We start from the raw sequence: 13,965 nt of genomic DNA, 5'->3' as shown, positions 1-13,965 counted from the left end.
TATTGTAATTACAGTTTGCTATGTTTAATTGCAAATGTATTCTTTCAGCTCCATTATGGGTTAAAAAGGCTTTTGTGGCATACCTGGTAACCAGGCGTACCTGTGTGGGATATTTGCAAGTGTAATCTTGGGAAAAATAAGATTTTATTTCCATTAAAAGTAATATATATGTTATTCAAGTTTAGTAAACACGGTGAGTCTTTGTGAAGGTAAGGTAACTCCTGAGCCTTAGTGTTTACTCACCTCAGAGGGCGGTTGTGGGGATTTAAAAGGAGCATTTGCAAATCCCTTAATGCACTACTCGGCATAAATGAGACCCTCACATATGAAGCTGTTAAATTAATGTTAGTATCAGTAATATTAACAAGATGTAAACTGTGCTGTCTATATACTGTTACCAAATATCTAGCCAACATAATTGAACACCTCCTTATGTGTGAGACACTAAAATGGCTGCTGTGGATATATATTTTTTAATCTAATTTGTACAGCAACCCTGAGAAGTAGACACTACCAATTTTATAACAAAGTTGCATTTGAGAAGTGAAAGTATTTGACTAAGATCACATGTTCAGCAAGAGAGATAACTAGACAAACACGTTTTTCACTACCCAAATGTGAACACAAATTTATTCCTCTGTGCTTTTAACATGTTATGACAATATTTTACAATGATTCTGAACTATAGGAGGGACATAATATGAATTTTCGAAAGAGTTTCTCTGCACAGCCATGTCACAAACATTCATTCCTGAAAGTCTGTCGGACGATCTCATGGGATTATAAGAAGCTTGCTCCCAGCTGACCCCTGAGGATGCCATTTCTTTTCTCCCTACTTGAATTACCTTGAGCCAAGTTTGTCCAGGGTAACAAGAATATATATGTATTTCCATTTGTGTGGAAATCATCACTTCAACTTTGTAATACTTGTTCCATGAAAGGATCGCCTATGAAGATTGGTCCCATAAAATTTATCTAGAAGGAATGTTAACTTTATATCATCACCCAGAGAAAGTGAAAGCATAATTTACCAATAAAATATTCTATTTATTCTATTTAAAATGTACATAGAGTTAGTAAATTATCCATACTCTAAGCCCTAAAGGAAGCACTGTCCATTGGACTTGAAAGAATAATCATTTAGTGGAGTTTAAGTCAATACATAAGGGAATATTTCATTATCATATAACATTTCTCTCACTTTCCCCTGTTTTATTTTCATGTATGGATTTGTATATCTACTGTTTACTTCTATTTACTCCTTTTTTGAACTTCTAAGTAATAGGCCCTGAAGAAGATGACATGTTTTTAATTACATTAGATTCTAAGATATATATTGTATGAGTGACTAATATAGTTGGCAAACATTACATCTAGTGAAATCACCCCTATTTTTAAAAAACAATCAGATGACACGGGAGTTTTGTTTGGCGTATAACACAAAGAAGATTTCATTAAACATCTACACAGAAATGTCTTTGTACTTATACTTTAATGCATCTATCTAATCTTACTAATTCTTCTTTAGAGGCTCAATTTTCCAATTATTTGTGTTAATACTCTGACCTAATAGTGGGGCAAAATTTGTATTACTGGTATATAGATCAAATGTTTTCAAAGATGAGATATAAGAGAGAAAGGGCAAGAAAAAGGCATTCATTGCAGGGCAGAGATGGTAGGTTAATGATACTGTAAGTGTACTCACTCCCTGTAAGACTGAACCATTTCCAAGTGAACAATCATAGGCGCAATTAAAGTTTTATCATATTTTAATAAATGATTCAGAGAGCTTTGTAAAAAATCCAAAGAGACATTTTAAAGAAAGTTGTGATCAATAATGGCAGTCTCTCAAACACCTGACACAACAAAAGGAAGTCATAAAATGAACAGCAATGAAATTACAATTAAAGTCATGGTATTTTTTTTTTTTTTTTTGCGGTACGCGGGCCTCCCACTGCCGTGGCCTCTTCCGTCGCGGATCACAGGCTCCGGACGCGCAGGCTCAGCGGCCATGGCTCACGGGCCCAGCCGCTCCGCGGCATGTGGGATCTTCCCAGACTGGGGCATGAACCCGTGTCCCCTGCATCGGCAGGCAGACCCCCAACCACTGCGCCACCAGGGAAGCCCCATTCATGGTATATTTTAACAATAATAATATATGGTACTTTTGGCTCCCAGTTATATCAGTTTAAAAATCCAAAGGTATTCAATTTCCTGTATTTAAGAAGCAATGACAGAATTTTTTCATTTAAAATACAGTTGTTATTTTAAAGAGAAAAGAAAGAATTATTTTCTCAGTGGGGCTAAAAAGATATAAGATCATCCAATTCTATATACAACGTCTACTCAAATTTGTCTGTGGCCGATAAGGTTTATTGGCACTGTTCAAGGCATTCCTTCCTCCTTCCCCTCTATCATGGTCTGGCATTTTTCCTCACCACTCAAGGGTTTCATTCCTCCAAACTTCATTTTACCTTTAGCTGCCAAGAGCTGATGGCTTTCCCTGTTGCCTAAAGCAGTTTCCTTCTAGCTACACAGAGAAGGAAGAGAAAGTTAAACCTTCAATGAAGAAATTTCATTTTGCAGAATGCAAAAGACACCAAAACTGTTCTCTCATATTCCACAAAAGTAATCTACCCACGTCTGTGAATGCTCTCCTAAAAATTCTCATATGAAAATCATTTTCATGCAATCTTAGACTATCCATTTCATTATGACCTTGCCATCTTAAACAGTAATCTAATCCTACAAAGTTCTCAAGAAGGAAGCCCTAATACCTCCATGTGAGAATGAATTAGCTAATGTGAGATGTGTAAAATGGAGGCCCAACTTCAATTAGTGCACAGATGTATTCCAACAGATTACAACAACCACGTTGTGCCACCATAATTGCAAAATTTAACCAAATCCCTCGTGACAATTCGTGAAATAGTTTAGTCCTTCAAAAAGAAACATGATTGCCAAATTCTTTACCAGAAACAAACAAATATGCTTAGACACTTGCTAGATAAAAATATCATTAATCAAAGCTGACTGCTTAACCAAAAGCTAAATTTTCAACCAAACAGTAATAGCAAAACTACTTATTTGTTTCATATATTTAAGTATAGTCTCAAAAAAGGAGGAGACTTACCGTCACACAAAGAGTGTGTGAGGAGATTGGTTCAAGACAGTAGAGTAGAAGGACGTGCTCTCACTCCCTCTTGCAAGAACACTGGAATCACAACTAACTGCTGAACAGTCATCGACAGGAAGACAGTTGGAACTCACCAAAAAAGATACCCCAAAGACAAAGTAGAAGCCACAATGAGATGGTAGGAGGGGCGCAATCACAATAAAATCAAATCCCATAACTGCTGGGTGGGTGACTCACAGACTGGAGAGCACTTATACCACAGAAGTCCACCCACTGGAGTGAAGGTTCTGAGCCCCACGTCAGGCTTCCCAACCTGGGGGTCCAGCAACAGGAGGAGGAATTCCTAGAGAATCAGACTTTGAAGGCTAGTGGGATTCGATTGCAGGACTTTGACAGGATTGGGGGAAACAGAGATTCCACTCTTGGAGGGCACACACAAAGTAGTGTGCACATCGGGACCCAGGGGAAGGAACAGTGACACCATAGAGACTGAACCAGACCTACCTGCTAGTGTTGGTGGGGGTCTCCTGCAGAAGCAGGGGGTGGCTCTGTCTCACCGTGAGGACAAGGACACTGGCAGCAGAAGTTCTGGGAACTACTCCTTGGCATGAGCCCTCCCAGAGTCTGCCATTAGCCCCACCAAAGAGCCCAGGTAGGCTCCAGTGTTGGGTCTCCTCAAGCCAAACAACCAACAGGGAGGGGACCCAGCCCCACCCATTAGCAGGCAAGTGGATTAAAGTTTTACTGAGCTCTGCCCAACAGAGCAACAGCCAGCTCTACCCACCACCAGTCCCTCCCATCAGGAAACTTCCACAAGCCTCTTAGATAGCCACATCTGCCAGAGGGCAGACAGCAGAAGCAAGAAGAACTACAATCCTGCAGCCTGTGGAACAAAAACCACATTCATAGAAAGATAGACAAGATGAAAAGGCAGAAGGCTATGTACCAGATGAAGGAATAAAATAAAACCCCAGAAAAACAACTATATTAAGTAGAGATGGGCAACCTTCCAGAAAAAGAATTCAGAATAATAATAGTGAAGGTGATCCAGGACCTTGGAAAAAGAATGGAGGCAAAGATCGAGAAGATGCAAGAAATGTTTAACAAAGACCTAGAAGAATTAAAGAACAAACAGAGATGAACAATACAATAATTGAAATGAAAAAAACACTAGAAAGAATCAATAGCAGAATAACTGAGGCAGAAGAACGGATAAGTGACCTGGAAGACAGAATGGTGGAATTCACTGCTGCAGAACAGAATAAAGAAAAAAGAATGAAAAGAAATGAAGACAGCCTAAGAGACCTCTGGGACAACATTGAATGCAACAACATTCGCATTATAGGGGTCCCAGAAGGAGAAGAGAGAGAGAAAGGACCCGAGAAAATATTTGAAGAGATTATAGTCGAAAACTTCCCTAACATGGGAAAGGAAATAGCCACCCAAGTCCAGGAAGCACAGAGAGTCCCATACAGGATAAACCCAAGGAGAAACATGCCAAGACACATAGTAATTAAATTGGCAAAAATTAAAGACAAAGAAAAATTATTGAAAGCAGCAAGGGAAAAATGACGAATAACATACAAGGGAACTTCCGTAAGGTTACCAGCTGATTTTTCAGCAGAAACTCTACAAGCCAGAAGGGAGTGGCATGATATACTTAAAGTGATGAAAGGGAAAAACCTACAACCAAGATTACTCTACCCTGCATGGATCTCATTCAGATTCGATGGAGAAATCAAAAGCTTTACAGACAAGCAAAAGCTAAGAGGATTCAAAACCACCAAACCAGCTCTACAACAAATGCTAAAGGAACTTCTCTAAGCGGGAAACACAAGAGAAGGAAAGGACCTACAAAAACAAACCCAAAACAATTAACAAAATGGTAATAGGAAAATACCTATCAATAATTACCTTAAATGTGAATGGATTAAATGCTCCAACCAAAAGACACAGGCTTGCTGAATGGATACAAACACAAGACCCATATATATGCTGTCTATAAGAGACCCACTTCAGACCTAGGGACACACACAGACTGAAAGTGAGGGGATGGAAAAAGATATTCCATGCAAATAGAAATCAAAAGAAAACTGGAGTAGTAATACTCATATCAGATAAAATAGACTTTAAAATTAAGAATGTTGGGCTTCCCTCGTGGCTCAGTGGTTGAGAGTCTGCCTGCCGATGCAGGGGACACGGGTTCGTGCCCCGGTCCGGGAAGATCCCACATGCCACAGAGTGGCTGGGCCCGTGAGCCATGGCCGCTGAGCCTGCGCATCGGAGCCTGTGCTCCGCAACAGGAGAGGCCACAACAGTGAGAGGCCCGCGTATTGCAAAAAAAAAAAAAAAAAAAAAAAAATGAAGAATGTTATAAGAAACAAGGAAGGACACTACATAATGATCAAGGGATCAATCCAAGAAGAAGATATAACAATTATAAATATATATGCATCCAACACAGGAGCACCTCAATACATAAGGCAACTGATAACAGCTATAAAAGAGGAAATCGACAGTGACACAATAATGGTGGGGGACTTTTTAACACCTCACTTACACCAATGGACAGATCATCAAAACAGAAAATTAATAAGGAAACACAAGCTTTAAATGACACAATAGACAAGATAGATTTAATTGATATTTATAGGACATTCCATCCAAAAACAGCAGATTACACTTTCTTCTCAAGTGCGCATGGAACATTCTCCAGGACAGATCATATCTTGGGTCACAAATCAAGCCTCAGTAAATTTAAGAAAATTGAAATCATATCAAGCATCTTTTCTGACCACAACACTATGAGATTAGAAATCAATTACAGGGAAAAAAACATAAAAAACAAACACATGGAGGCTAAAAAATATGTTACTAAATAACCAAGAGATCACTGAAGAAATCAAAGAGGAAATCAAAAAATAACTAGAGACAAATGACAATGAAAACACGACGGTCCAAAACCTATGGGATGCAGCAAAAGCAGTTCTAAGAGGGAAGTTTGTAGCTATACAAGCCTACCTCTAGAAACAAGAAAAATCTCAATTAAACAATCTAAACTTATACCTAAAGAAACTAGAGAAAGTAGAACAAACAAAACCCAAAGTTAACAGAAGGAAAGAAATCCTAAAGATCAGAGCAGAAATAAATAAAATAGAAACAAAGAAAACAAGAGCAAAGATTAATAAAACTAAAAGCTGGTTCTTTGAGAAGATAAACATAATTGATTAAACCATTAGCCAGACTCATCAAGAAAAAGAGGGAGAGGACTCAAATCAATAAAATTAGAAATGAAAAAGGAGAAGTTACAACAGACACCACAGAAATACAAAGCACCCTAAGAGACTACTACAAGCAACTCTATGCCAATAAAATGCACAACCTGGAAGAAATGGACAAATTCTTAGAAAGGTATAAACTTCCAAGACTGAACCAGGAAGAAATAGAAAATATGAACAGACCAATTACAAGTAATGAAATTGAAACTGTGATTAAAAGTCTTCCAACAAACAAAAGCCCAGGACCAGATGGCTTCACAGGTGAATTCTGTCAAACATTTAGAGAAGAGCTAACACCCATCCTTCTCAAACTCTTCCAAAAAATTGCAGAGGAAGGAACACTCCCAAACTCATTCTATGAGGCCACCATCACCCTATGAGGATACCAAAACCAGACAAAGATACTACAAAAAAAGAAAATTACAGACCAATATAACTAATGAATATAGATGCAAAAATCCTCAACAAAATACTAGCAAACAGAATCGAACAACACATTAAAAGGATCATATACCATGATCAAGTGGGATTTATCCCAGGAATGCAAGGATTCTTCAATATACGAAATCAATCAATGTGATACACCATATTAACGAATTGAAGAATAAAAACCACAGATCATCTCAATAGATGCAGAAAAAGCTTTTAACAAAATTCAACACCCATTTATGATAAAAACTCTCCAGAAACAAGGCATAGAGGGAACCTCCCTCAACATAATAAAGGCCATATATGACAAACCCAGAGCAAACATCATTCTCAATGGTGAAAAACTGAAAGCATTTCCTCTAAGATCAGGAACAAGACAAGGATGTACACTCTCACCACTATTATTCAACATAGTTTTGGAAGTCCTAGCCATGTCAATCAGAGAAGAAAAAGAAATAAAAGGGAGACAAATTGGAAAAGAAGAAGTAAAAGTGTCACTGTTTGCAGATGACATGATACTATACATAGAGAATCCTAAAGATGCCACCAGAAAACTACTAGAGCTAATCAATGAATTTGGTAAAGTTGCAGGATACAAAATTAATGCACAGAAATCTCTTGCATTCCTATACACCAATGATGAAAAATATGAAAGAGAAATTAAGGAAACACTCCCATTTACCACCGCAAGGAAAAGAATAAAATACCTAGGAATAAACCTACCTAGGGAGATAAAAGACCTGTATGCAGAAAACTATAAGACACTGATGAAAGAAATTAAAGATGATACCAACAGATGGAGAAATATACCATGTTCTTGGACTGGAAGAATCAATATTGTGAAAATGACTATACTACCCAAAGCAATCTACAGATTCAATGCAAGCCCTATCAAATTACCAATGGCATTTTTTACGGAACTAGAACAAAAAATCTTAAAATTTGTATGGAGACATGAAAGACCCAGAACAGCCAAAGCAGTCTTGAAGGAAAAAAACGAAACTGGAGGAATCAGATTCCCTGACTTCAGACTATACTACAAAGCTACAGTAATCAAGACGATATGGTACTGGCACAAAAACAGAAACATAGATCAACGGAACAAGATAGAAAGCCCAGAGATAAACCCATGCACCTATGGTCAACTAATCTATGACAAAGGAGGCAAGGATATACAATGGAGAAAAGATAGTCTCTTCAATAAGTGGTGCTGGGAAAACTGGAGAGCTACATGTAAAAGAATGAAATTAGAACAATTCCTAACACCATACACAAAAATAAACTCAAAATGGATTGGAGACCTAAATGTAAGGCCAGACACTATAAAACTCTCAGAGGAAAACATAGGAAGAACACTCTTTGACATAAATCACAGCAAGACATTTTTTGATCCACCTCCTAGAGAAATGGAAATAAAAACAAAAATAAACAAATGGGACCTAATGAAACTTAAAAGCTTTTGCACAGCAAAGGAAACCATAAACAAGATGAAAAGACAACACTCAGAATGGGAGAAAATATTTGCAAACGAATCAATGGACAAAGGATTAATCTCCAAATTATATAAACAGCTCATGCAGCTCAATATTAAAGAAACAAACAACCGAATACAAAAACGGGCAGAAATAAATAGACATTTCTCCAAAGAAGACATACAGATGACCAAGAAGCACATGAAAAGCTGCTCAACATCATTAATTATTAGAGAAATGCAAATCAAAACTACAATGAGGTATCACCTCACACCAGTTAGAATGGGCATCATCAGAAAATCTACAAGCAACAAATGCTGGAGAGGGAGTGGAGAAAAGGGAACCCTCTTGCACTGTTGCTGGGAATGTAAATTGATACAGCCACTAAGGAGAACAGTATGGAGGTTCTTTAAAAAAATAAACATAGAATTACCATATGACCCAGCAATCCCACTACTGGGCATATACCCAGAGAAAACCATAATTCAAAAACACACATGCACCCCAATGTTCATTGCAGCACTATTTACAATAGCCAGGTCATGGAAGCAACCTAAATGCCCATCAACAGACGAATGGATACAGAAGATGTGGTACATATATACGATGGAATATTACTCAGCCATAAAAAGGAACGAAATTGGGTCATTTGTAGAGACGTGGATGGATCTAGAGACTGTCATACAGAGTGAAGTAAGTCAGAAAGAGAAAAACAAATATTGTATATTAACGCATATATGTGGAAGCTAGAAAAATGGTACAGATGAAATGGTTTGCAGGGCAGAAGTTGAGACACAGATGTAGAGAACAAACGTATGGACACCAAGGAGGGAAAGCGGCGGGGGGTGGGGTGGTGGTGTGATGAATTGGGAGTTTGCAATTGACATGTATACACTGATGTGTATAAAATGGATGACTAATAGGAACCTGCTGTATGAAAAAATAAATTAAATTAAATTCAAAAAAAAAAAGAGTGTGTGTGTGTGTGTATACATTCTAGTATAAGTATGATGCTATCATTCACCAACGTGAATTTTGAGCCCACTCCCCTTCCCCAATAATAGTGATGGACTTTCCTGTATTAGTCCACAGTGTCTCTCTGAGCCTTCCCTAGTGAACACTTTGCATTTGTGAGATAATTTGCCCCTTGAGTCTGGAGTAAACACCAATTTGGATCATGTTGGCACCTGTTGACCATACTTCCATCAACTGAGCCCACTCAAGTGGCCATATTTATTACAAAAGATGATTTTAAATTTAGTGATTATTAAGCGACCCTCAAATTTTGGTAAAACATACAGATTTAAACCTAATAAGGTCATCATTGTATATTAGGAATCACTTACACTAAAGTCATAAAGTCATTGGCTTATGCACTCCAATGTTTCTTCAAAATACATTTTAACCCAGTTATGGTCACTGCCTTTCTAAGGGTGTGTTACAGTCTACTTCCCTTTGAATACCTTAATGCCTACACTGCTGAGAGATGGGAATACATCTCAGGATATTTTAACTTTACCTCCTCACAATCATAGTACTGAGTGTAAATACACCCAATGCTCAACAAATAAAAAAGAAATTGAATCCTAAAATGCGTAAGTTTGCAAGGTTAGTGCACTCTATGATGAAATAAGTCTTAATCTTTGTACTTAATTATTTACATAAATATCTAGGAAACCCCTACTGCTTCATTGTAGGTACTGTTACGGAAGCAGTGCCCGTTCATTTGGAGCACTCGATACACAAATCCACAAAATCCACAAATCCACAAAATCCACAAAATACCCACATGCTGTAATAAGCACTATGGAGGAAGAAAACAAGGAAGCAAGACAGAAAACTAACAGATAACAGCTTACTTTTGACAAGGTGATCAAGAATGATCTCTGTGAGGCAGAGACCTTTGAGCTGAAGTTTAAAGTTTGCAAAGGAGCTAGGCATTTAAAGAGAGGAAGGAATAGTCCAGGCACTGGGAACACTTGAAAAGGCCTAGGGAGTGAAATTGTTTCATGTGTTTCAGGTACTAAAAGACCAGGGTGGGGACTTCCCTGGTAGCGCAGTGCTTAAGAATCCGCCTGCCAATGCAGAGGACACGGGTTCAAGCCCTGATCCTGGAAGATCCCACATGCCACCCAGCAACTAAGCCTGTGCACCACAACTACCAAGCCTGCGCTCTAGAGCCCACGAGCTGCAACTACTGAGCCCATGTGCCACAACTACTGAAGCCTACGTGTCTAGAGCCCGTGCTCTGCAACGAGAAGCCCCCACAATGAGAAGCCCATGCACTGCAACAAAGAGCAACCCCCGCTCATCACAACTAGAGAAAGCCCACGCACAGCAATGAAGACCCACCACAGCCAAAAATAAATAAATTTAAAAAAAAAAAAAAAAGACCAGGGTGGCTGGAGCATATAAATGAGTGGGAGATGCACTCAGGGAGATTGTAGCGGAGGGCCAGATCAGAGAGTGAGCTGTAGGCTACCAGAAGGAATTTGTTATTAATCGTTTTGTGTTTCTGCATTTATTCCTTTTTTCTATGTAGTTATGAGCCATTGAATGTTCTTAAGGAGAGGCATAATGGCATAGCTTTGTACGGAGAGTGAATCACAAGGGAGCGAACTATGGAGGTAGGTTAATGTGAAGGCTGTAGCAGGAATCCAGGAAAATTATGATGATGCCACTAATTTGGTGGCAGGGTAGATATAGAAAACAAAGTGGAAGAGGTACAGCTGAGAAATATAATTGAACAGAGATGCGTTTGGGAGATAAGATTGAGAGATCTAAACATGGACTGATTAGGGATAAAATGCCGTGACGAGGAACAGAAAGCAATCAACACTTGGTGGATGGTGGAACCATTAATCCAGATGACAAAGACTGGGGAAAAGGATCTGAGACAAGAGTTTTAGGGAAAATCATAAATTATCACCACTATGACGTTAAGAATGACCCATTCATATGAATAAACTTTAAGTTCCTTTACAGGGTTAGAAAAATAACATATAATTCTTCCCAGTACTTCACACTCTTTCACATGTCTAACAGGAAGAGACATTAGGTAAATATTAATTTTTATTATTCATGAAAAATGCAAGATTCTGTTCTTTTTCCTTGCCACAGAGAAAGTTGGTTGGTCACATTAAATAAGGTGAATAGGACCCCAATGATTCCACCTCTGAATTTCTTACATTTTCTTTGCTGCCAAAACTCTTCTCAGCAACAGGTAGCAAAATCACAGAAGCACTACCACAGGAGGGCTCCCATGGTCTCTCCTGGTCCTGAGAGTCACAGAGGCAGGAGGATGCTCTTGGCAGAGAGCCAGACCTGACTCATCTTTCTTCCATAGAAGCATCAGGTACCCTGTAAGCCCTGCCCTGCACCATAGGAATCATGGCAAACCATATACCCGGCTTTTATAAGAATATGTCATGGTGTCCCACGATTGCACAATGGTTCACGTTCAAAAGGGGACCTCTAAATAAAGAGGTACTTTAAACAGCTACAAAATACAAAAACGTACCTTAAGCAAAACTACTGTCGGTTGCCTGATACAGGGCACATCCTTCATTATATCAAATGCCATATTTTGTCTAGCATTTTGTTGTAAATAAGCTGTTCTAGCAATCATGATCATTCCACACATAGGGCTCAGATAAGGCTTTCAGAAAATAAAATTTGTTAAAGGTCCTACTTAACATAGTTTCTAAAAAAGTGAATTCTAGTTTAAATTGTTTCAAATGATGGAAAAATAAGTTGAAGACTTTTCAATAAAATGGACTGTTTAATAATTGGACTTGGTTTGCAGATTATATATAGATAGGTTTTATTGACATTAAAGCAAAAATCATAAATATATATTTTAAATAACCAAATAAAGACAATACCTTTCTCCTGCCCATAGAGAAGCATGAGAAATAGAAAAGAACATTGTGTTTCTGAAAAAAACCTGAACCTTCTAGCACTGACTTCACACTCAACAACTGAAAATCCATCATTCTTTTAAAAGCCTATGTTGATTTGGTCTTTATCTTATTGAAATGAGCTTTTTAAAACCTCCCCTAAGCTTCTCTCACATAAAAATTGCTCTTCGCTTCAGAGGAGATACAAATTATTTTGAATGCAGCAACTGTAATTAAAAAAAACACTAAAATAATGAGAAATATGTTTGCTGTAATCACAAAAGTTGGCACTGAAGTTTCTAGTATGTTAATCTCGCTTTAATCTTTTGTCTTTAATAGAAGTGACGAAAACAACTATTTTCTTCTAAAACTAAATGACGGTTTCAGCTGAAGCCGATAAAAAGTTAAAATGATTCTGAATCTCATCTGAATTTCACTATAAAATGCACATTCGTTTGAAAAAAAAAACTGCGTCGAGAAATGGGGCTAAGCAGTCCCGTCAATCATTTGTGTTTGTGTGCTCCGAAGGGGTTCGGCGCATCCTCGCCGTCTCCACAGGTAGTGTCAGCTCTGTTGGTTCTGCACGCTCACATTTGCAGATGGGAAAAAGAACACATGCTTTTTGCTCGTAAAGAATACGACCTACCCCTGGAACCGAAACCCATCCAACGACTCAGCTAGCGTAGACAGAAAGAAATAATAGTAAACCATGAGGTGCAGCTAGCTGCCTTGCCTTTCCACATTTTCTGAACCTGAAATCCACACCGTCAAAACTGGCAAAGGACCGGTTGCCTTTCCAGCTCCTCTTTGTCCAGTCGCTGGCACCTCCTCGCCTAACTTCTCCCCTCTACTTTCCAGGTGGCGTTAACACCGGTCGGCCAAAACACGACAGATGTGAAATCAGGCACAGGTGGGTGTGGCGGTCGAGGCGAGCACTGGCGAGAGACTGGCGGTTTCCCTCCCCGCCATACCGGAGGAACAAGAGAAAAGGCACTTACTTGCAACCTTGCCCGCCGACCATGCTCACCCAGTGCGCACGCAGAGTCTGGCGCCGGGTAGGGGGCGGGCTTCAGGGACCCTTCCTCGCTCCCGGCCTCTCTCCCGCGGCGTCCCCTCCGCTGCCGCTGCCACTGCCGCTGCCGCTCCCTCTTTCTCTGGGTTCCTGTTGCTCAGCGGGCGCCTGCCACTACCCGCCGCTGGCACCCAGCCCCAGCCGGCCGAGCCCGCGGAATTGGAAACCAGACACCGGACGCAGCAGTGCGGGCGAGGGCCAGCCGGGAGACTGCGCCCGTCCTTCCGGGGCGCGCCCAGGGAAGCAGCGGCCCCGCCCCGGTTCTCCGGCCCCTCCTCGCTCCCCGCCCTTTCCCCACCCTCGCTCCCCGCCGCCCTCCACTCCCGCAGGGGGCGCGGGGCGGGGACCCAGCCGGCGAGGTATTGGAGATGCTGCAGTCTCTCTACTGTGCGCTAGTAGAAGGCAGAGGAGGGGATGGCAAGACCGAGCACCCTCACCTACCCCATTGGGTGGGGCGCGCGCGTGTGTGTCCAGGAGCCAGAAGAGCCCTTCCCTTACCTCACTCCGCCCCCATCACCCCGTCCTCCCTTCCTGCTAAGCAGAATCTGCTGAGATTTCCGAGAAGTCACTTACTGCGGCTTGACGGGGAGCTGGAGAGAACTACGGGCAGAGGAGGTGGGGACCTATGGCAAAGGCCCAGCCATTGTCTCCTGGGCCCTGGGCTCCGAGGATTCAATAC

At 40.3% G+C, this 13,965-nt stretch overlaps 1 protein-coding gene across 1 annotated transcript in view; it reads right to left on the bottom strand.

Moving 5' to 3' along the window:
• Window positions 1-13,433, bottom strand: part of SCN9A (sodium voltage-gated channel alpha subunit 9) — a 157,874-nt gene extending 144,441 nt beyond the window's left edge. Inside the window, exon 1 of the mRNA XM_027129270.1 lies at window positions 13,213-13,433. The gene's annotated coding sequence lies outside the window, so the exon portion shown is untranslated. The remainder of the gene's footprint in view (window positions 1-13,212) is intronic.
• Window positions 13,434-13,965: the final 532 nt, after the last annotated feature.

The sequence above is a fragment of the Aethalodelphis obliquidens genome, unplaced genomic scaffold, assembly GCF_003676395.1.
Source record: "Aethalodelphis obliquidens isolate GAN/ISIS:26980383/991018 unplaced genomic scaffold, ASM367639v1 scaffold2, whole genome shotgun sequence".
NCBI lineage: Eukaryota > Metazoa > Chordata > Mammalia > Artiodactyla > Delphinidae > Aethalodelphis > Aethalodelphis obliquidens.
This window is presented reverse-complemented; position numbering and strand designations above follow the sequence as displayed.